The sequence below is a fragment of the Thrips palmi genome, unplaced genomic scaffold, assembly GCF_012932325.1.
Source record: "Thrips palmi isolate BJ-2018 unplaced genomic scaffold, TpBJ-2018v1 HiC_scaffold_4, whole genome shotgun sequence".
Taxonomy (NCBI): Eukaryota; Metazoa; Arthropoda; class Insecta; order Thysanoptera; family Thripidae; genus Thrips; species Thrips palmi.
Window position 1 is genome coordinate 10,839,404 of NW_023144631.1, and position 23,084 is coordinate 10,862,487.

At 60.4% G+C, this 23,084-nt stretch overlaps 1 protein-coding gene across 3 annotated transcripts in view; it reads right to left on the minus strand.

Moving 5' to 3' along the window:
* Positions 1-23,084, minus strand: part of LOC117649301 — a 41,916-nt gene that overhangs the window by 16,741 nt on the left and 2,091 nt on the right. The window contains exon 1 of one of the 3 annotated variants that reach the window (XM_034391924.1): positions 6,796-6,928. The exons of 1 other annotated variant lie outside the window; for it this stretch is intronic. The gene's annotated coding sequence lies outside the window, so the exon portion shown is untranslated. Of the gene's footprint in view, positions 1-6,634; positions 6,929-23,084 lie in introns of those variants that run through there. One more of the 3 variants, XM_034391923.1, reaches the window with a different exon arrangement.

The following is a 23,084-nucleotide window of genomic DNA, read 5'->3' on the forward strand; positions in this document are numbered from 1 at the left end:
CTGGCTTCGCCCTGGCTACGCGGGCTTGCCTGCCGCCGTGCGCTTCCGCTCCAGCGGTATGCAATGGTGAGTCACTGGGGAGGAACGGGCGGGGTAGGGGGGGGGGGTGAGAGAGTGAGAGGGAGGGCCTGCACGGCCCGTGCCAGCAAAACGCCAGAAGCGGGGCGCCAACAGGGTACGCCGCATGCAGACGTGTCATGCAGCAGGGCCGAGCAGGGCGCTTTGCTGCTCCGTCTCTGCCGCACCCTACGGGACGCGCCATGAGTGCGACAGAGACGGAAAGACTCATCCGAATCGCATGGTGGCGTGCACGCGCATGCAGCGAACGCACGCGCCCAGTCAGGAACGAGTGACTCTCTAGTGACGCGACTGATGAACAGCTGTTCGTTAATGATCGTCGAATCGACAAAGATTATGGTCCAATCGGTGGCATTTCGGCCCCATAATCGAGGGAGAATCGACGTTGGAAATCGCCTTGCCATCGTTCCGACGAACAGTTTATGTCTGGGAGTGCGCCAGGACGGCGGGCACGGGCTGGGCGCTGTGGTTGGCTGCCCTGTTGTGCTGAGGGGACCGGGACACCATTAAGCGTCCAGGGGTTTACGTACTTTCCCCGGCCAGCGCGGCGACGCAGGGCGCGGCGGGGCGCCTCAAAGACAGCCATTTTTCCCTCCGTCCGCGGCGATGGGCGTGGCGGGGCGGGGCGCGGAGGCCGCCGTGACCTTGGGCATGATTCCCCGGGGGACGCCCGCCCCGCCCCGCCCCGCCCCGCCCCGCCTTTGGCGCTCGCCTGTCCGGCGCTCCAACGGCTCGCAAAGGTCGGCTGCCTGACAGGTGCGGCCTTCCCTCTCTCTCCCTCGTCGCCCTAATGCACTTCTTGCAGTCGCTGGCGGGACTGCATCAGCTCGCCACGCGGCCCGTTAAATTCCTCGCGGAGCTGTCCGTGGTGCCGGGTCGGCCCTGGATCCGCCCCCGTCCCATTCGGCTGCCTGAGCAGCCCGCGCGCACGCACCACCTTTCCCGACCGGCGGGGGCGTCGTGGCGAAGTGGGGCGTCTATGAAACATTGATGTAGTGTTGGCTCCGCGCGCCGCGGGGCGGCGGGGCGGCGGGGCACAATACCCCGACGAAGGCCCTGGGGCGTACCGAAGTTGCCCCGGCAGGTGTGTATGGTGCTGGCGCTGCAGACCGATTCCGAGAGTCGTTCTCGCCGCTCTGTCCCACTCGCACACACGGGGCTTCGCCAGTAGGTGCGACAGAGACGGACAGCGACTCTCGGGGTCAGTCTGCCCGTGAGCGTCCCGAATCCCGGAGCAGCGGCGGGTCGGGCGGCCCAGCGCCAAGGCGCGCCAAGGCGGCGACGCGACGGCCCTGTCCGGACCCTTTCAAACTTTCGTCATGCATGGTCTGCGGGGAGTTATACGAGCGACCCCCCACCCCGCCCCCAGGGCAGCGTGAGTGAAACGGAAAGCACCCGGTGGACGCGGGGAGGAAAGTTCCTCCCTCAGTCCCACTGTCAAATTTTATGTACAATGATTGTGTGAATGTGCAAGAATGTGCAAGATTTCTGGCGTTTTTGCCACACTTGTTGCCTACTTACAGGCGTTTTTGCCACCTGAATGTGGAATGTGGTCAAATTTTGTACAATGAGTGTGTAAAGCTGTTCCCCCCTCGCTCGACGCGCGGCGGGGCCGGCGGGGCGGCCAAGGAGTACCGCCGCGTGTATCACGGTGTATCACGCCCAAGAACAAGCAGAAGGCGCGGCTGCTCCCGGCGCGGATCCAGGGGTTTTCTGAGCAGGGGATCAAGCTGTGCTTTTTTTCCTAGTCAAAGCAGCAAAGTAGTGCTTGTTGCGCCTTCCAGGTGCCTTATCACGAGAGGGGGGGGGGGTAATTACACCCATTATATCGCGCCCGCACTGCTCCCTTTTTGTCGCCTCTCGGAAGCACCCGCCCATCAATAAAGCGGACGAACAGGGCGTCTAGTCAATCAGTGTAGCAGGACACAGGAGGGCTGGGTGCTAATTTCTAGGTAGTTTATGGCAAGGGCAGGGTAGTGTACACTGTACAGGTGCCGGACCCGACCCAGCCTAATGGAATATTAAGGCGAGCCTGGGCGTGCCGACCGGGGGGACCTCTCTCTCGCACCTCAGTCTCGGAGAGCGTCCAGCCGACACCACGGACACGGTGTTCGCCGTGCCCCCGGCTCGCCTCGCACTCCACGACGGGCGGCACCGCCACCAACAAGGCCACCACGACGGCGCCGCGGTCGCCCTTTCCCAGCCGCGGGCTCTGCCCGGCTAGTTACTATGCAAATCAGAGGCTGCTGTCCCGCGGCGGCCGTGGGGCGCCTAGGGTTGCCAACCGCGCCGCGAGAGAAAAAAAGAAATTAGAAAATGGGCGGCACGTGGTGGCGCACGTGCCGCGGCTTCCTTCCTTCCTGCGCGTCGCCTGACGTTGTCGCGGCACATCAGTGAGTAAAAGTTGTCTAGGGTTGCCAACTTCAGCATGCCTGCCGCGCAGTATCTGGGCCGCGCCCGAAAGAGTGAAAAAAAAATCGATGCCACGTTGTTGACCAACCCAATAAATATTTTTTTTCGTGCCGCAGTGTTGGCGTTTTTTTCTTGCGCACCCAACGGCAGCTGACAAAGTTGGCGGCAGCTCACCGCGAGGAACCACCAGTCGCCGTTTCAATGTATTTCATCTTTTTTGTTTGTTGTTTCAATCTCTCGAGTTTAGAAGTGGTCCGGTCGGAGCACGGCCACAGCGGCGGTGGCACGGCCATGAAGTTGGGCTGGCCGTGACGTTCCAAAGTGGAGGGCCCCTATCGAGATATTTCCACGGCAGTCTCCCCCCCCCCTCCCCCCTCGATCCCCGGCGATCAAGGCCGTCCTCCAGGCTGACCACGACAGTATCAAGTCGAGCAAGCCGATCCGGGGCACCGTCTCGCATGTTCAGCTTTCGTCCCTCTGGCCAATCCAGCAGGGATTATATCGGCGGATATAATAATATCCGGACGGAAAAGTACAGTCCGTAGTATTATGTCGCCGTCTCAGCCGATTTATTTATTTTTTTATTTACTTTTTGTCGTCGATCAAGCGAGATGGTACAGTCCTCGACCCCCTCGCCGCTCTCACGGCCGAGTGGAGCCAAGTGCGGTGCCGTCGGCCCAAGTTGGCCTCCCTCCCCCCCTCCCCCAGCCACTCCGCGTGAGGGCCTCCAGAGACGCCACGCCGGAACACTTTGCCGGTCCGGCCACCTCACCTAGTTGCCCCCGCCGCCACTAGCGAGGCACTAGCGGGGCCACTAGCCAATGAGCGACGCAGGCGGCCCGCAGAAAGCACCCGGCAAAAAGGGGGCCAGGAAACGACGACAAAAAGCAGCTGCTGTTGCGAGCTGCTGTCGATGGGGCCACAACAAGTACCCGGCGCGGGGGAGTAGAGGGGTGCCGTCGGTGCCGTCGTGGCCGAAGCGAGTTCGGCACATTAGCGCCAACTTGGCGGGCGTCGTTTCGTCGCTCTGTCTCTCTCGCACCCCTGCGGCACCCCGGCGGCACGCCCCGCGAGTGCGACAGAGACCGAGCGACGGTGAACGACTGTTCGGCGTCGGCCGGCGGTGACAGCCTTTTATCGGCGGCTGACGAGGCGCGGGGGACGCCGAGGAGGCCGCCTACCTGCCCGGCAGCAAAAGTTGAGAAATCTCAGAGCCTGCCGCGGAATTTGGGCCTTTCTTTCGGTGGCGAGGCAGGGCGGCGTCGGCCGGCAGTTGGTCCAATGAGGGACGGCTATCCATCGCCCGGCCGGGCGGGGAGTGCAGTGCTGAGCCGTTTGTAATCAATCACCGAGCCTGCCTCCATCGCGGGGCAAGGCCCGGGGCAGCAGGGGCAGCCCGGGGCACAAGAAGCAGGCCGCCGCTGAGGAGGCCGTCGTGGCGCCGAGGCCAAGGGAGCGCCACCAGACACGGCTTTCATGGAATTGGATGAGCAAAGCAGCCACGCCACGCCAAGCCACGCCACTGGCAACCGGATAGCCTCAAAGACCACCTCAAAGTCGTGTCCAGCCGGGCAGGGCCGGGCCGGACGGGGCGGCCGTGGCCGAGTTAGCAAACGGGGTCCACTGTCGGTGAGTGGGGGAACAAAAGGACAACTCCCCCCTTTGCCCCCCCCCCCCAGCCGCCTGAAAGGTAAGGAAAAAGGCACATTTCCTCCTGTAAGTAGGCAAAGAGTGCTGTTTCCCCCTCCTTTGCGACTCCGGATCCGCCCCTGTGGCCCGTGGGGTGCGTCGCAACCAGCGCCGCTTCGACCCGCCCTCGATGTGGACCCCCAGCTTGTACGCGGCAAACACGTCGCTACAAACTGTTGCTGCAATCTGGGGCGGCATGGCGTGGCACATCGATGTGCTGCAGCACGCTCTGCACGCCCAGCACGCCAGGCAAACCCCGCCCGCCTCCCCCCTCCCCCACGTGGGGGCTAATTTCATTTGGCTTCGACCATCTTTCCTCTCTTTCTCTTCCTTAGTTTCTCCGCGCTCCGCCGCGCTCCATCGCGCCCCGTCTCTCCCGACGCCCGGGACCGCCCTGCTAAGCCCGAGGGGTGTAACACGAGGACTTATCGGCGCGGCGCGGACGCGGCCGCTAAACTTGCGCAAACGCCGAAGCCGCGGCATCATGCTGTCGGACACACTGCTTCCGAACACCGCTTTCGTCACTCTGTCCTTCTCGCACTCGGCCGCCCGTCAGGGTGCGAGAGAGACGAAGCGTTGCGCCACTTTTTGCCGCGCTATAAGAAATCCTGGCGTTGGCCTTCGACGGCCGTTTCAGGCCACTCTGTCCCTCTCGCACCCCTACGGAACGGCCCCCTGAGTGCGAGAGAGACAGAGCGTTTTGGGTTTCTCACTCGCGCCGGCAAGAAGTGGCGCAATCCGCGAGTGTTGCGTCATGCTGCGGTGCCTCGGCCGTCCACTCCACTGCACGCCGCGAAGGAGGCCGTCGAAGCCTGGAAGCCGCGCCCGGGCGATTCGACTCCAAGCATTTTGCACCATTTTCGGCAGCAAAACCATGCTCAGGAAAATACGCAAGTTTCATCTTTTTTTTTTCGTTTGCCTCACCGGCCGGGATCGAAACAACACACGCGAATGCGAGAGGGGTAGTAAATGGAAATTGCCCCATGGAAGCGGATAGGCGGGCATAGGGCCGGCTGTTCGCTGCTCCCCTAGGCGGCCCGGGCCCGCGCCGCCCCGCCGCCCGCACCGCCCGCACCCCACAAGCGGCCGGACTGCCATGGGGCGCCTCATGCGCGTCATGCCGCGGCGGCCTTGTTACCCCGTCCCAGGGGAGTCCTGGGGGAGTCTCTTAATGGAGTCCTTCCGGGGGGAGTGGCCTCCACGCCGCGGGAGTTGCTCGTGGAGGAGCACCTCGTCCTCGAGTTTGCCGCGCCTGTTGCCGCGCCGCGGCAAGGACCTGCAAGGACCTGGAAAGACGTGCCGCCAAGGACACGACGCCGCAGGTGCCAGTCAACAACGACCTCATAAACGAAGAGCATAAAAGAGTTGCCAACCTCCAGGACGGTGCTGGCGGCGGCGGGGCGGGCAACCCCGGGTAAGCCGACCCGAATTCCCCCGGCCAACAAGCAAAGGCAAACCTCTCGAGCCGCACCGGGGCACCGCTGTGCCACCACTGTGCACCGCCGGGCACTGGGCAGCCCGAGTGCTTTGCGGCAGAACTACAGGGTACAGTACACTACAAGCAGTACAGCACCGCGGTGCGGCGTTCGCAGCTGTCTCCGAATTACGGCCTATAAAATCCGAGCCAAAGGTCGCCGGGCGGCGCGGGGGGCTTGTCGGGGCTTTGCGGGGCCCCGTTTGGGGCGAGCCGGCGTGCGCAGTGCGTCAGCCAGCGTTAGCCGCACCGGGAAATCAACGCTATGACGGGGCAAGGGCAAGGCAAGGTGCGATCCAGTGCGATGCACCCCCAATACGCCACATGCGAAAGCATGGGGAGGGGGAGGAATTGCACCTCAAGTGCAACGTCATAGTGTTGCACAAAAATTGGTGGGGGCGAAAACTTTTCACTGAAAAGAGGTTCGAACGCATTGCACCCGCTGGCCCGGCCAGGCAGGACCGCGCCTTATTTCGGCAAACACAGACAGACAAGCTGGCGCGCTGGGGCTCGCTGGCGCTCCAGGACCCCGCCCGAGCCCGCCGGCCGCCACCCAGGCACGTAGGCCGCTAGGCCGGGCCGGGCCACGCCGCCGCCGCCGTCCTGCGGCGTCGCGGCGTCCGGGCCACCCCACCCCCCTCGTGACCGGCTGCACGCACTCACACAAACGCAATCAGAGCCGCAAAACACTGGGGCACTCACACACTTAAACACGCACACGCACACACACACACATAAATTCACAGCGGCGACCCTCCCCCGCCCCCTCCTTGGCAGAGAGAGAGCTCGCTTCTGGGGGCTGTTTCACCCACCCCCACCCCCCGCTCCGCCCCTACGCAGCGGGGCAACACTCTGGCCTGGAAACACCGCAGCGCGGCGAGGGGAGGGGAGGGGAGGGGGTAGAAACAACTGGGGACAACGGGGACGGCAAGCGCAGCCCAGCGCAGCCCAGCGCAGCCCAGCGCAGCCCACCCTGCTCACCTGAGGTCTCCCATTCCAGACGGGACGACCCTCGCGCGCTCACAGCGCCAAACCACTCGCTTTCTTTGTTTTGTTTTTGTTTTTGTCTTCGACGACGGCAACGGTCCAGCAAGGACGAACACGACACACCTACACGCACGCACACACTCACACACACTCACGCAAAGCAACGCACGGCCACGCTCACACACGCGCACGCACGCTGACGCTCAAAACAAAACACGGCAGCGGCCTGGCGGCCTGGCGGGCCTGGCCCGCGCGCGTCGCGTCGACTCGGGGTTGCGCAGCTTGCGCAGCAGGCGGCAACCCGCGCGGCAGGATCTGCACTAGCGGGCTGGAGTAGCGCACGCCTCGCCGGCCCTGCCTCGCTGCCTCGCCCGACCCCGGCAGCCCAGCCAGCCAGCCCAAGGCAGCCCACCCAGCCCGGCCGCCGCGACGGTGGCGCGCCTGCTGGACAGCGCGCTAAGCTCCAGGGGTGGGGGAGGGGGTGGGCCAGCCAGCCACCCCGCGGCGCGGCGCGGCGCGTCCCTCTAGCGCGGCGGCCAGGCGGCCAGGCGCCACACCGAACCACCCGCAGCCTAGGGGGCGCACCGCGCGCTGCGCTGCGCGCTCCAGCGGGCCGTGACTGTACTACGGCACAGGTGGGTTTCCAGGGGGCGGTGAGTCGGGCCGTGGTGGGTCGCGGTGGTGGGCCGCCGTGGTGGCCCGGGGCTGCGTGCGGCACGGCGCGGCACGGCGTGGCACGGCGCGGCCGCAACAACAGCTGTGACCGCAGCCAGCCCGGCGGCGTGCTTCGCGCTTCCCGCTGCTGCCGGTGACGGCGCCGCGCCGCGCACTTCCGGTTGGCCCACGCTCCTTCCGGTCGGCGGCCGCGGTCCGCGAGTCCCAGCACAAGAACACAACTAGCCCGCCTCGCCCCGCCTCCTTCCCGGTGCCGAGGCGAGTGGTTGGTTAGTTTCGGTCTCGCGAACTGTCGCCTGCCACCGACACCCAAGAGTGACGAGCTGCTAACTAACTCGGGCTCTCGTCAATGTTGCGCAAGCCGAAATAAGCACGCGATCCAAGGCCAGCCTAGGCCGCGGCGTGGAGCGGGCAGGGCTGAAAGCGTCTTAATTAAGCTCTCTCTCCCCCCCCTCTCTCCCTCTCTCTCTCTCTCTCTCTCTCTCTCTCTCTCTCTCCTCTCTCTCTCTCTCTCTCTCTCTCTCTCCCTCTCTCTCACACACACCCTCGCCTCCCCATCCCCCCGACTCTCTGCTCGGCGCCCTGCAATCTCCGGTCATGTTCCCCTCCAGCCTCCTGCGCATCTTGGCGGCGACATGAACATAACGCCCATAAAGGCTGGCGGGCGATGCAGGGGATGGGGTTTGCTGGAGATGGGAAAGGGGGAGAGGAGGGGGAAGGGGGAGGTGCACAGCGGGTTGCCCACTAAACAGAAGAGTCTGAATTATGGAAAAAAATTAGACGTCACGGAAAAAAAATAAGGGTACAGCTTTGAGAGGGCGGTCAGCGCGCAGCTCCCTCCCTCCTCCCTCTCCGGATCCCGACCCGAACCGACGTTTTGAGCGCCGGCGAGCAGAGACTGCCTCTGCTGTGTGCGTCTCATTGGGCGCGCTCAAAAACTAATTGCTCCGTGAGCACTTTCAGTGAGCCGAGTAGCTAGTACGCTGTTGTGCATACACGAGGGCCCTGCAGACAGACAGACACACACACACACACACACACACCACACACACACACATCAGGTGCTCAGCACGGTGTAAAACGCGATGTTCAACAACACTCCGCTGATGACGGACGGGACTTGATGCGCCTTGCCTCGCCTGTCAGTGGCACTGCGTTGTTGTTGTTGTTGTTTCAAGGGCCCGGCTGCCCTGCACCGCTGCGGCTAGAGTGAGACAGTACGGGGAAGGGCCCGCACGCGAAGGGGGAAGAGAAAGTGGGGAGTGGCCTCGTTTCCGCCCTTTTCGCCGGACGGGTTGCAGATAGAGTTGCAGGGGGCTGCAGGGGCACTGACGACGACCGCCGTCTAGAAAAACAACACCGGCAACAATGACTCGTTGTTTCATAATGTTCCGTGTGTTTGTTTTTCACACTCCGTTTTGTTCCCTCGTGGCGATTTTTTTATTTTTATCGCCGGCGGTCAGGTCAGGCACTCACACACGCGACCGCGCGCCCTGTGTTTTGTTTTGATCTGATAAAGCGCTGCGGCGTTTTGTTGCCACTGTCCTTTTATTTAATTTTTTTAGGGTCGTATTTACGGCCCGCACGCAGCGCACGCAGCGCGGGGCTGATCCGTTGGGATGCGCCGCGCGTCCGAGATGATAAGAACACAATGCACGCCAACCACAATCTCCCGCCAGCTCCCTGGCGTGGCGCGGCGCGCCGTGAGACCGCGTCACACAGTATGAGAATATCACTGGGTTTGAGATGGGTCGGCGGGGCTAGGGTAGGGCGGGTCGCGGTTAGGGTCGCGCGGTGCGGGCGGGGAGGGGTTGCGGTAGAGTGACCGCATCGCACCCAGCTTGATGGAGCACGACTGGTGCGCCATGCGCCGAATAGGGGCTCGCAGAAATAGACCCCTCAAAACATGTCTATTTGATGCGGGTCTGGAAACGGAAAGCAGCGCACCCTTTCCGTGCAAAATAACGGGGCACAACAATTCAGGCACATTTTACCATCAGGTCTGAAAAAGTGACCTGAAATTATCAAACATGTGAGGTGAATGTGTGCAGTGGCGTGCGAGGGGGTAAACACTTGCGTAATACCCTGTACACAAAAGTCGGGTATTACGCCGTAATACGCGTAATAGTAATACATTTTGGGACCAAAAGTATCAAAAAATGTCATTTTTCAATGAAATTGAGGCGTAATACATGCGTAATACAAGTGTAATACCCCGTAATAGGGAGTATAGGGAGTAGTCTGTACAAGGTTCACTGGAGTGTTTACCCCCTCGGTGGCGTGCGCAGAAATTTTGGAAAAAAAAAGGGGGGGTCAGGCCATGCTTTTTGCCTACTTACAGGGGGAAAGTGACGCAATTTGCCTACCTTCCAGGCGGCTGTCTAGAGGCCGAAAAGGGTCATGACCCTCTCTGACCCCCCCCCCCTCCCTCCCCCTGCGCACGCCACTGAATGTGGGTTTGAATGTGGGAGAATAATTCTCGGGTTTTCCGAGCACAATCCGTCCAGCAATCCCAAGAGCGCAATATTAAAATTTCAGAGAGGGTCGCCCCCTGTGTATTGAGCACGGTCGGCTCTAGCCCCGAATACGACACGACTTAATCGGAAAAGGGCGTTCCGCAATGCCGCCGGCTGTCTCGGTCTCCGCCCGGTCTCCGCTCGGTCGAGGCGGGACAGAGCCGATCCCGGCTGGCTGGCCCCAGCGCCTCGCCTGCGGTTTGGGGCCCGCTAGGCCGCTTTAAGCAGAGGGGAGGGGGGGGGCCTCGACGACATACTCCATCACAAATACATGGGAAGGTTGTCCGGTAATCCAGGTCACCGCCGAGGGGAAGGTCAAAGTGGTCCCAGATGCCAGGGAGGGAGATCAAACGAGGCGAAACACAAGTGAATTGTTAATGACCCACGCAGAAGAAAAGGATTACGCTCGGTGTTGTTCGTAGACGAGCGGCTGAGGCCGAAAAAAACAACAAAAAGTATAATCCGGAGGCAGGGCAGGACGGCGCCCCAGCAGAGGCGAGTGGGGGGCGGGGGAAACTTGGACATCTGACTGACTTTGACGTTCCCTTAAATATAGAGTGTGTCCCTCGGCCCGCTGGACCCCAAGGACGAGGCAGGGGTAACGACCCCACACTGTGAGAAGGGGGAGGGGGATCGCAGTGAGTGATTCTGCGTTTGTGTGAGTGAGTCTGCGAGTGTGTGGATGCACCGAGGCCTGGGAGATGGCCAGAGAGTAGAGAGAGACAGAGATGCTGTGTTGGGGGCATCAGAGTGTATAGAAGGTCCGGACAAGAAAGTATCCATTTGGAATCTGGCAGTGGGGTGGCGGAGCGTGGCGGAGCGTGGCGGAGCATGGCGGGGATGACCTACATCGCCCAACACGGACGGCAGACGGATGGAGCGCCGGCTGTCTCCAGCAGGACGGAGGACCCCAAAGGATTGATATTAATTCATCCTGCCAAGCCATCCCGATTTTTCTCCCTCTCGGGGAAGAGCCGTACCGTCCAGAAAAACAACAAACTTTCGATTCAGGGAACCCGCGCTCCTCCTCTATCCCCTGCGAGCTGTTGTGTCTCCTGTCGAAATTTGTTTTCGGTCGGCGGGGCAATTCGAACAGGGGTTTGCGGCGCGCAGATTACCCCAGCCTCAGCAGCAGAAGAGCGTCATTTCCCTGGGCGTCCGCTTCTCACGGGAGTTATTTGGAGAGGGGGGAGGCAAGTGAAGCGATGGCAACTCGTTTGCGTGATGAAATTAGGAGATTACGCCGCGAGGCTCGGCTAGAGGACCGGCCGGGGCGGCGAGCGTGCGGCGTGCAAGGATAGCCGGCCGGCGGAAAATAAAAGGAACGAAAACGCCCGGAAATGAACACGAAAATCGCACGGAGAGCGAACGGGAAACGACATGGAAATGAAAGAACAACGCGCATACCGTCACAAAGTTGGAGGAACATGTGTATTCGAACGACTGTTTTGACTGGCGGCCCGCACCGAACGCCCCAACAATGGCCTGGCAGTGCCTGGCAGTCATTCCGTTCCGAATGGGATTGACGGGCAGGCGATCGGATTGTGGTGCTTTGTGAAGCCTCTCGCCGCCACTCCTATTACGGATTGAAAAGACCGCCGCGGTTCGGAAAGTGCCTGGAGGGGGTTGGAGGGGGCAGGGGGACGCAGCGCGTCGCAGCGCCTCTAGCGTCAGCCGGCCGAACCCGCTCGGCGCGCCAACCGCGGTGCCGCCGTGTTGTGACTGGGGGGCTGGCAGCGGGGGGCTGGCAGTGGGGCCCGGCCCGTGTGAGCGGGGGAGCGTTTTTGGCGCCAAGTCCAGCGGCGGGGGAGGGGAGCCTGGGAGGATATTGATTCCCTCATCTCCCGGCGGGGCGGGGCGGGGTGGGGTCGGTGGCCTGGGGGAGGGAGGGGGGAGCGGGGCGGGCCGGAAAACATACGGTGCTTGTTGTAAACGCCTCGACAATGACGGAGTTGCTCCAGGCTGTGATCGCGCAAGCCACTTCCCCTGCAGTCAAACCACCCCGACATGGCGGCCGGGGCAAGCAAGGCCAGCAAGGCGGAGCGGGGGCACTATGGCACCCGCAGCCAGCGCTTCAATTACATATTCCGCGTGGTGCGCCTTCGGGCCTTCGCGGGCAGAGCTCCCGGAAACGGGGAGTCTCTCCGCGCCGGCGGGCCGACGGGCCAGGCCGCAGCCAGGCCGCAGCCAGGCCGGCGGACGGACATACCCCGCGCACCGGCACGCCTGGCTCGGGCCGCCGGCCTCGCCCCCAGCCACCGCACCGCCGGGCTACGCCGGGCTGGCCGCCACCCTGCCACCGGCACGGCCGGCACCCAGGGCCGCAACAGGCATTCGCTGATCGTGCAGATATCCCCCGCGCCGCAGCCTAGCGCACACCGTGTGCCCTACCGCGCTCAGCCGCCCTGCCGCCCTTGCCGCCCTGCCCTGCGGAGGGTGGCGTGTTGCCGGGCGCCCTGGCCGAGGAGAGACGCCCGAAGTACCGCCCGACAAGTGCGAGAGAGACAGAGCGACGAAAGCTACCCTCAGTCTGCAGTCCTGCAGTAATTCCGCCGCCTTCATCCGCGCGCCAGAGCAGCGAACTGCTGGCTGTCTTTCTCGCACTCCTGCGGAGCGCCTGGCGAGTGCGAGAGAGACAGAGCGACGATGGTACCGTCCGAAATCAGCTCGCCAGGCCGCCAGGCCAGGCATGTGTCTCTCATCGCATGTGTCTCGGCGACGGCGTGCCACGGCGTATCGCAGTGGCGGTGCCAGAGGCATGCCTGTGGTCCAGCGGGCTGGTTCCGAAGGACCGTTCCGTCGCTCTGTCTCTGTCGCCCTAGGGCGTTCCGTAGGGGAGTGAGAGAGACAGAGTGACGAAACGATTCTTCGGAACCAGCCTCCAGACGCAGAGCAATCTCGATGCGATCGCCCCCCCCCCTCCCTCCTCTCTCTCCAGATGTCAACCAGTCACGCAGCCCTGCACGCATTCGACAGTGACAACCGCCAACACAAACTTTCCCCGACGCGGCCGGCTAAGCGCACTCGTGTGTACGTGCGAGAGAGAGAGAGAGGGGGGGGGGGAGATGTCGCCACCCCACCCCCACCCCGCGCATGTTTTAGATGCCATAACGTTGTTTACGCTGCTTGTGTCCATCTTGTTGTTTTGAGATTTTCTTTAACAACTCCCTTTTGTTGTCATTGTTGGCGATGTTGTTGTTTGTCCCGCCGCCATCTTGACGCCCTGCAGCAGCGAGTCGGCGCGTGGCTGCGGCGGGAGTACGTACAGCAGACACACACAAAGTTCAAAGTATTGTTTTATCGGCTTTGTCGACGTGCGCTGCGAGGCTCCCCGAACATTGTGTCAGTGGAATGCCTCCCCGAAAGCAACACAACCACCAACGGTGGCGTATGTGGCTGCAGGGTGTCTCCAGCGCGCTTGGTGGCATGTCTCTCTCACACCTCGGCGCGCCTCGGCGGGACGCGCTTGGAGTGAGAGAGACAGGGAATGCTGCCGCGCACCGAACTGCACGTGCGTCACGCCTCGACGAGCAGCCAGTCCAAATAATCGGGATGAATTCTTTTCATCGCTCTCTTTATTAAACCAACCGGTACACGCCGACCGGAAACATCATTCCGACGACGAAAACCGAGTCGAGGTTATCGGTCTGGAAACCAATCCACTTCCACGAAAATAATTGATGCTAAACAGACGGAGCGACAAAGTGGTAATTTCATTTTCCGCAGTGCACGGCCGCTCTGGACTGGGGCGCCGAGCGCGCCGAGTCCGTTCCCGCTGATTTGAAACCGGCGCCAAACGACGTTATAGTTTGAATTTGGGCAAGCGCCGGCCCAGCCAGCAGCGCTGCTAATGGTAATGGCGGCTCTACTAATGGGCAGCACGACACACGACGCGCCGCACGAGTGCGAGAGAGACGGAGCGACGAAAAAGCTGTTCGGCATGAGCGCGCAGTGTAGATGTGGTTGCCATGGAGTAACTTTACAGACCGGCAGCCCGGCAGCGGAGCGGACCACCGACAGCCAGCCAGCCGTCCTCGTTCGATCTAAGGCCAGAAAAGCGCGGTGAGGGCGACGATGAGGACGACGACGAAGAGGAGGATGACATCGACGAAGAGGAGGATGACGTCGACAAAGGGGGCGACGACGAGGAGTAGGAGGAGGAGGAGGAGGAGGAGGAGGAGGAGGAGGAGGAGGAGGAGGAGGAGGAGGAGGAGGAGGAGGAGGAGGAGGAGGAGGACGTGGATGAGGAGGAGGGGGAGGAGGAGGAGGGGGTGGAGGAGGAGAAAATCGACGACGACAAAGAGGACGATAAAGAGGAAGACAACAAGAAAGACGACAACAAGGAGGAACCTCACAAACCACTAAGGAGATGGACGAGGACGGGTGGAGAGGAATAACAGAAAGCAGTCGGGCTCCGTGCAGGGCAGCCAGGCAGGCGAGCGGCCCGCAGCGGGGCGCCGCCGCCTGCAGTGCGCAGGGTAGGCAGCCCGCCGCGTCGCTCGCTGCGTGGATGTGAGGCTTGTGAGCCTTGTGAGGCGGTGAGGCGCAGTCGACGCAGTCGGTAGGCGGGCCGGGCGGGCCGCGAGGCGGCACGGCAGCCAACTGTGCGCGAACGAGAATTTATTTCCCGAGCGTTCCCGACCCCGCTGCGCGCTGCGCCTGGCTGCCCCACGCTGCTGCAGACTGATTCCGAGGGTCGTTGTTTTCGTCGCTCCGTCTCCCTCACACCGACACGGAGACGCCCCGTGAGCGCGAGAGAGACAGAGCGACGAAAACAACAACGCCTCTCGGAGTGAGGCTGCGGAGCCACGCCGTCCGTCCGACTGGGCTTGGCGAGGCGAGGCCAAGGCGGGGCCGAGGCGGGGCAAGGAGGAGGGCGGCGACTTGCACCGGAACCGGAAGTGGAGACCGGAAGGGGTCTTAATGGATTTCGGCGGGAGGGCGGATGCGGCGCGCACGCACCGCCGTGCCTCTCCCCCTCGGCAATTATCACCTACTTGCAAGTGAATGGAATACGCGATGGACTCTTATACAAACGGTCAGACTTCCCGCCGCGCCAAGAGGCCAGCCAGGCAGTCTTCACTGCAAAAAAAATTCTGAAATTTAAGACATGAAAATGTCTTAAATTTAATAACATTTTGAAATGATGTGAAAACTCAGAAAAGTTTGTGAAAAGTGCTATACTTTATTACATTTACCAAAACTAAAATGAAAAGTAATACATAGTTGGTAAATTTCAAAACCACTTTTAAAACTTGGGAACTGGGTTGTCAAAATTAAGATTGCCTGCCAAAAGTAAAAATTGGTTTCTTAAAATCCACATGACTGATGACTTTTCATAACTAGATTTCTGAAACTAACTGATTGAAGTTAAAGTTGAACGCTTAAGTGATAGCTGTCATATTCAACGTAAACCGGAGGTGTAGTTTGGTTACTTCACGCAAACTGTCGACAAGCCACTTCTCACACGGTATGGCCCACAGTCAGCCGCTGGGTTCAAGGTCAGGTTTCACAGACCTGCCGCTAGGTGGCGCTTGGAGCGCCGTGTCCGTTCCCGAATAAGTATTTCCTATTTGTATTTCTAAAAGAGCTTCTTTTAGCAAATGATACCATCTGTTGCCTTAGTAAATGTCTTCTCTAGCCGCTAGCTCAAATTTTTTAACAAAATATTCCACTGAAGTTGAGAAAAACGCATAACCATGTTGCCACTCGGTGGCGTCTGCTGTCGGCCATTAGGTTAGGTCCAGGCACCTCCTCTGATGTGGCACAGTCGGAAGATGGAAGATGTATAAATATCAGGTCGTCGTGCTTCGACTTATTTGTGACAACCGACACTGTTATGTGACACGATGTAAGATACATTTCAGAATTCTGACATCCACACTCGAAATCGGACGTCGGTATAGAAGTTCTTTTCTCCCACTTTCGTTAAATATGTTTATGAATTTTAATAAATCATAATCTATGAATTTTAAAAACTTGGTCATTAGTTTTAAGAGGAGAAAGTTTCTTACTTTTAATAGAAAAAAATCTTTGTAAACTGCTTCACAAACTAGTTTCTTAAAATTAAGATGGATTTTTTTTGCAGTGATTGCCAAGTTGCTAGACCTGAAGTCGCGCCAAAGTTTGGTCAGACTAAAATGTCTCGCCTCGCCGCGAAAACGGTCATGCGTTTTGGTCTCGCCATTGGTGCCGAGTCTTCCCATTTCACGTTCAGTGCTGCCAGGAGCAGAAAGCAGAACAACGCAACACGTTCTCCTCTTCGGGGCAGCCGCACCAGTGATCGCTGCCACCTTCGATTCCGTCGACTCCCGGCACCTCCGAGGTTGTGTCATTTTTATTATTTCTTTTTTTCAGTAGAGGCCGGAGGGAGAAACCTGCGCTCTTTGTCCGTTTGCGAACCGTGCCGGTGGCGATGGCGCGAAACGCGAGAAACTCCCTCCGGCTGAAAGGAAACAACGGGGGTGGTGTTGTTTGAATGCGCCATGGAGCGCGGGGAAGAGGCTGCGTGGTGCACCGTGCCGGCCTGCCTTTGTCTGTCTGTCTGTCTGTCTGTCTGGCGGCCGGACTAAGTGCCTCATGTCTCGCGTTCCCTCTGACATCGCGCCCCCCTGAAAACGTCCCTGGATCCACCCTGGCAACGCAGCGCGAGGGGTGTCGATGCTGACCGGCTGAAGCGGCTGAAGCTCTCCCCACTCGGCAGTGGCGGCAGCCTCGAGCCACTCACTCTGCCCTCTCGGCCTTTCGTCCTTTCGGCTCGGTTTATTCTGCGTTTAGCGCGGCGGCGAAGGGCGAAGGGCATCGTGGCGTGTGCTCTCCGCGCAGCGCCGCGCATGCACGCCGGAGCCGTGGCGGAGCGCGCGCCAAAAGCGACTTTGCGCGACACATTTTTATGACTTTTTGTTTGCATCTGTCTACGTGCGCGCAACCCGAGCGAATGTGTGTGTGTGTGTGTGTGTGTGTGTGTGTGCGTGCGCGCGCGCGCAAAGGGTGAGGCAGGAATACTAATTTCGCTGAGAAAGCGCTTCATGAAAGGCGGTGCCTAAGTTATTACAGCCAGGCATGCCAGGCCTCCTTTGATGCGGTAAAGGCGCGGAGCGAAAAAGATGTGGGAAAATATAAAGCGACACACGCGCGCACACACACACGAGATGACACGCATCTCTCTCTCACTCTCTCTCGCACACGAACACACACGAACACACATACACACCACAGACTGCAGCACAATGCCAAGGCAACCTGCTTATATTGCCTGAGACATATGCAGAACGCGGCGCGAGAATGTGACGTACGTGGTGTGTTGTAACTGCTCGGAGGGGCCGGGCCGGGCCGGTCCGCCTCGCCCCCACGCCGCCTCGGCCGTCATCGCGCCCCTCTGGGCGGAGACAAAGCCAGCGGGCTGCCTTTTGGCCGGGGCGATTCGGAACGCGGGTAGGGACGGGTATAGAAGCACCGAGGTGGAGGCTGTGAGCGAGCGGTAGCAGCCAGCCCCACCCCCACTCTAAAAAAATCCCTCATCCCTTTCCGTCCAGTCGACTGCTGAAAGGATCGCCAATTACATTTTTCAATTGCCGGTCCCTGGAAGGTTGGTCCCGAAATGCGCATTCGTTCGCTGCTCTGTCTCTCTCGCACCCCTACGGAACTACGGGACGGCCCCAGAGGGTCGGAGGGCGAGAGAGAGAGAGAGACGTGGTGTACAGTTCGGGTGGCGCGACGAAAAGGGTTGCCCGTCCCGTCGAAAGGGTTAGGGCAAGCTGGGGCGAGGTCTGGGGCAAAGGCTTGGAGGGGGGGGGGGGGGGGGGGGCTGGAGTGAGGGCCGGACCGAAGTCGGAGCCAAAACGCCGCACCGCACCAGCGAGCGCTAGAGAGCACCAGCAAATAGTGCGTGAGACTCGGCCATTGTCCTTCATCCAGTTACTCTCGGCTCGTTTTATTGTTTTCGCTTTTGTTCATCATCATAATTTCCTGTTATTCTCGACGTACTTTCCCTTTTCCAGAGCCCCCTCCCTTTTTAGCAGATGATACCTTCACACTTGAAACACTTAAAACTACTATACACAAATGAAGGTGTCAGCGTGCCTGCGCGGAATTCGACAATCCCTCCGCGGTACAGCGCCAGCGGCACCGGGCGTAAACAGTGACACCTCCTCTTCGCATTGACAATCCCTCCCCGCCTGCCACGGCGCGGAGTATCGCGCAACAATGCCTCCCGATTCGGCCCGGCCTGGGGCGCTCGCTCGGGCTCGGCGGCGGGCGGTGCAAGCCACAGCTCGGCACGGCTAGTACCAACACCGGCCAGCTCGCTCGGGTCTGTGTATTTTGATTCATACACAATTTTAAATACTATCTTTGGAATGATCCCGCATACTACCCCGTATAAGAAAACCAAACGAGTATCATCTGCTTTCATTAACGTTCGTTGAATGAGATTTTTTCTCTCCTGCACCATTTTCTCTAATTTTTCTGCCTGTTGTCGGTCTTTTATTCTCCTTTACCTTCCTTTTTTCTCGTTTCTTTTTTTGTTTTTGCGCCCCAAGTCCGCGCCGGCCCGGCATTATCACTATGCCGTCTGCAACTCAATTATTGCCGATTGTGACCGCGGCTGGCTCCTGGCGATGGCGCCCCGGATGAAAGGGGAGTGGGGAGGGGGCAGGCCGTAGAGGATTCAGCACCACGCTCTGCAGGGGCAGGGGAGGGGCACGGTTTGTGCAATTAGCCAATGGCTTTGCAAGGTCCCCGCCCCCGCGCGCCTCACCCGGCGCCTTGTCCGGCCCCGCTGTGTCCGGAAACACGCAGAGAAAGGCGGTCAGGCCGGCCAGAGCTTCGGTGCGACGACGACAGGGGGCGCGGCGGCACCACCACCACCACCACCAGCATCACCACCAGCATCACCACCACCACCACCAGCACCACCACCAGCATCATCAGCAGCAGCAGCACTGCGCCGAGGCCGAGGCGGCCCTGAGGATTCCTGCACGTCATGCAGGCGTCCTGCAGCCCCGTGCAAGCTAATTCGGCAGGGTGAAAAATGGCAGCCGGACAGAAGACGGGGTAGGCACGTAGGGGTGAAGGGACGGATGGATGAAGGACGGGGATGAAGGGCGAGATGAAGGGCGGGTTGAAGAGCGGGATGATGGACGGGATGAAGGGCGAGATGAAGGGCGGGGTGAAGAGCGGGATGATGGACGGGATGAAGGGCGGAATGAAGGGTAGGATGAAGGGTGGGATGACACTGAGATTCCAAACGCTATGAGTATAGCACGTATGGTGCAATGCGCTGTGATATCGCACCATACGTGCAATGCCTCAAGCCATATGCACCTTGGTGCAGCTTCCCGAAAAGGCCGTATGCTAATGCACGGGAAAGGGCGCATTGCACTCATGCAATGCTTTGCATTGCACCAATTGACGCTATACTCATAGCGTTTGGATTCTCAGTGGAATGGTGGGATGAAAGGAGGAATGAAGGCCAGGATGAAAAGGTGGGATGTAGGGTGGGATCGGGTGGAATGAAGGGTGGCATTATGAAGAGCGGGATGAAGGGTGGGATGAAGGGCGGGCTGAAGAGCGGGATGGAGGGTGGAGGGTAGGGTGAAGGGCAGGATGAAGGGCGGGATGAAAGAGGGGATAAAGGTCAGCATGAATGGGGTGGGATGTAAGGTGGGATCGGGTGGGATGAAGGGCGGGCTGAAGGGAAGAAGGGTATGGTGAAAGGCGGGATGAAGGATGAAGGGCAGTGATGAAGGGCGGTGATGAAGGGTGGGATGAATGGCGGGATGACGAGACGCGGTGAAGGGCGCGAAAGGAAGGTGGTTGATTTACCGCAAAGTGTCGGGGTGCAATATTAATGATTTCCATTACGTCCTCCTTGGGGGTCTTCGGCGTGGCGGCGAGGCGGCCACAATGAAGGGGTCTGAGGTGTGGGGTGGGCAGGCGGTGGGCAGAGCCTTGGCGGTGAGGGAGGCAGAGGAAGAATTCTGCCCGCTCATTATCGCATCAACGCGGTCTCTCTCGCACCCGCGCCGCGTCGGGGCGTTCACCAACAGTGAGTCGGGCGCACTGGTGTGCCGTCACCGTCATGCGGCGTGCACGTGACAGAACAGGGGCCGTCCGTCCTGCCGGTCCAGCTGGTCCAGCCAGAGCCGCGGGCCCCGCTCAGGGCCCCGCTCAGGGCCGCACAGTGTGCACTGCACAGCGCGCAGATAGTCAGATAGGCGGAGTCCGGGTGGCGTCCCTAATGAAACGCCGGGGCAGAATGGCGAGTGGATTTCAAAGTACGGACTCCCTTCGCGTGCGTGTGAGTCTGTTGGTCTGTGTGCGCGTGCGGAGTACGCGTCTGTGTGCGTGTCCGCGTGCGAATAATTGAGTCCAGCTCTCTCGCCTGCGCGCACAGCACAGGCAGGCAGGCAGGCAGGCCGCGCGCACCGCACCGCCCCGCGGCCCGTTGGCCATTCCGTTTGACGGCGTGCTCCTTGATGAGCCCCACTGTAATGAGCGGCATAAAAGAGAAGGCGATCCTGCGAGCGAACAGACAGACAGCCCGTCGACAACAGCGGCTTGTTACGCCGCCCAGCCAGCCGACGTGGAGTGCAGGGCCATAGCGCCCGCTGCAAATCCAGAGCAGGGCTCCACCACGTTGTACAGTGCGCGCACCACAGCATGCTCTTGCGCCAGGCCGGCTGGAACGCAACGCGGGGTCAAAAATTAATCCCGCCATTTTGGTTCGACCCTTCGTCATCGTGCACCCCTTTCTAAATCTCCTCGCCATTGTGCCCCGTTGGCTTGGCTTGCCGTTGGCTTGCCGTTGGCTTGCCGTTGGCTTGCCGTTGGCCCGGGCGCAATGCATGAATAAACCATCAACACCAGTTGATTATCATACCCGTCCCCCCTCCCGAGGGGGGCTCGGCTGCGAGGCGCTGCTTTCGCGGAGGTTTTGTTGGCGCTACAAAGCCGCGGTGTGCAGTGGGCCGGCCTGGCGTCGGCCTGGCGTCGGCCTGGCGTCGGCCTGCCGTGCGCTACTAATTGCTGTATAATTCGCTGAAAGGGACGCCACCGCCACCTCCCTTGCCTCTCCGCCCCAGCGCCCTCCCCCCACCAAAACTGAGTGCAGTCAGCAGACTGATCCCGAAAGTCGTTTTCACCGCTTTGTCTCTCTATTGCACCTGCACGGGACGCCCCATGAGTTTGAAGAGAGACAGAGCGGCGAAAACGACTCTTGGAATCAGTCTGCAGCATGGCGGCCGAAAAAACCCCAGGGACCACCTTACGTGAGAATCACTGATGGGACAGCAACAACGCCGGGGAAACGGCATCAACGGACTCTATCGGTGCAAAGTCCAGCGCGCTGTAAATTTGCGAAGAAGAAGAAGAAGAAGAAGAAGAAGAAGAAGAAGAAGAAGAAGAAGAAGAAGAAGAAAGACACTCCGCCAACTAACGGCGACGTGCTCGACAAACTTTCACATACCTCCCCCAGTACACTGTAGTGGACGGGGTTGGGACGGGGTTGGGACGGGGTTGGGACGGGGCCGCTGCTGCCTGGCGGCTGCTGCCGCCGCCACTTTTCCCCCAATCTGTCTGGGGCCTGGACATGATCCCCGACAGGTTGAGGGGGCCGGAGAGCGGCAAGATCATAATTGGGCGAGCCAGCGCGTTGGGCGCCACGCCACGCGAGCTCGCACAAGGCCTACTTTACTACAACTACTTGTTGCGGGTCACGCTCGCACACGCCAGCGAACCGCCCATGAGAAACAGTGGCCGGCCAGGCGGCGAAGAGGGCAAGAGGGCCGTCCCGGTCCGTCCCGGTGGACTAGCAGTGTGTTACGGTCCAGATGGATGGCTGAATGGCCCGTGGCGCTGTGGCCCCAATCGACCGGGGCTCAATAATTAATTAGCTCCGATTGGCCGAATTAAGTGGTCCGATCAAGGAGCGCGCTCCGCGCCCCGGGCGCCTCGCTACTCAATCAACTCGCCGAGGCAGGAAAGGGGGGAGGGACGTCCTTTGTCCTACCTTCCACCTTTCTTTTCTGCACTTTCATTATTTTGAGATCAAGTTGAGGAAAGTTGGGACTTTCCCTTGTCGGGACGTAATTTGCTGGCTCGCAAGACCGGGCCGGAGAGTGAACAATATTTCTTATGGACCAGCTGTAGACCCAGGTCTCGTTTTCGAGAGAAAAACACACGATACACGGACAACGTTCTCTTGAGATCGAACCTTAATGGGAAGAGTCGACCTTCGCGCAGACGACAAAGGGCAAAGGGCGCTTTACTTGTTTGGGGGGGGGGGGAGCGGAAGGCGCACACAGACAGAGGGAGGTGCTGGGAGGTTTTGGAATGGCACCAGCACACCGCCGCCGACCCCCCACCGTCCCTTCCCTTCTGGTCCACTCCATTCCCATGACAGGAGCGCTGCAATTGTGTGACGGAGTGCGCTCTTCCCAGCGCGCACACACACACACACACACACACACACACACATACACACACACAGCAAGAGTGGAGTCGAAACGAAAACAACGGAAAACAAGGCCTGCTCTCGCGTTCGTTACATCCCGCCCCCCCCCCATCCCCACCCCCACCCCCACCCCAGCCCACCCCTTCCATCGCCGCTTCCGCGACGTCGCTGTGGAAACAGTTAACTTTGCCGTGTATGACACTTCACCTTTCGCGTGCACACTCACACTCTCACGCAAATCAACACACACGCTGCGGTCTCCGCCTGCGAGCGCGCCGTGGGGGTGGGGGTGGGGGAGGGGGGAGGGCCGGGCGGGCGGGGCGGCACACGGGAAGGCTTAGGTGCGGTGGGGACTTGAGATGAAAAGTCGCTCCCAACACACGTCCTACAACGAAAGCGGCCATGAAAAAGACCGCGAAGGCTTCCCAAGCACGGCAGAAGGATGTAAATTTTCAAGGAGTACATATTTAAAACGTGATTTGAAATCGGCGTTTCCTACAAACGATTGAGACTCGACTTTTATTCCCCGACCTATCACCACGTCGGACGTTTCGCAGACACCTCGTGCCACCACGCCATAAAAAAGTTAATCAATTTACAACTGCCGCACGGCGACACAGGAAAATGATTGCCAGTCCCGACCTCGGATGGACTCGCCGCACTGTGTTCCAGGGACTAGCAGCGACTAGGCCGGTCGGATCAAGGGCCTGGGGGAGGGGAGACAGGGAGGCGACCTGAGCCACCGGGTGCATGTCACCGCCGCCTGCGTAACGCAACGAACTAACGACCCGGAGCGGGA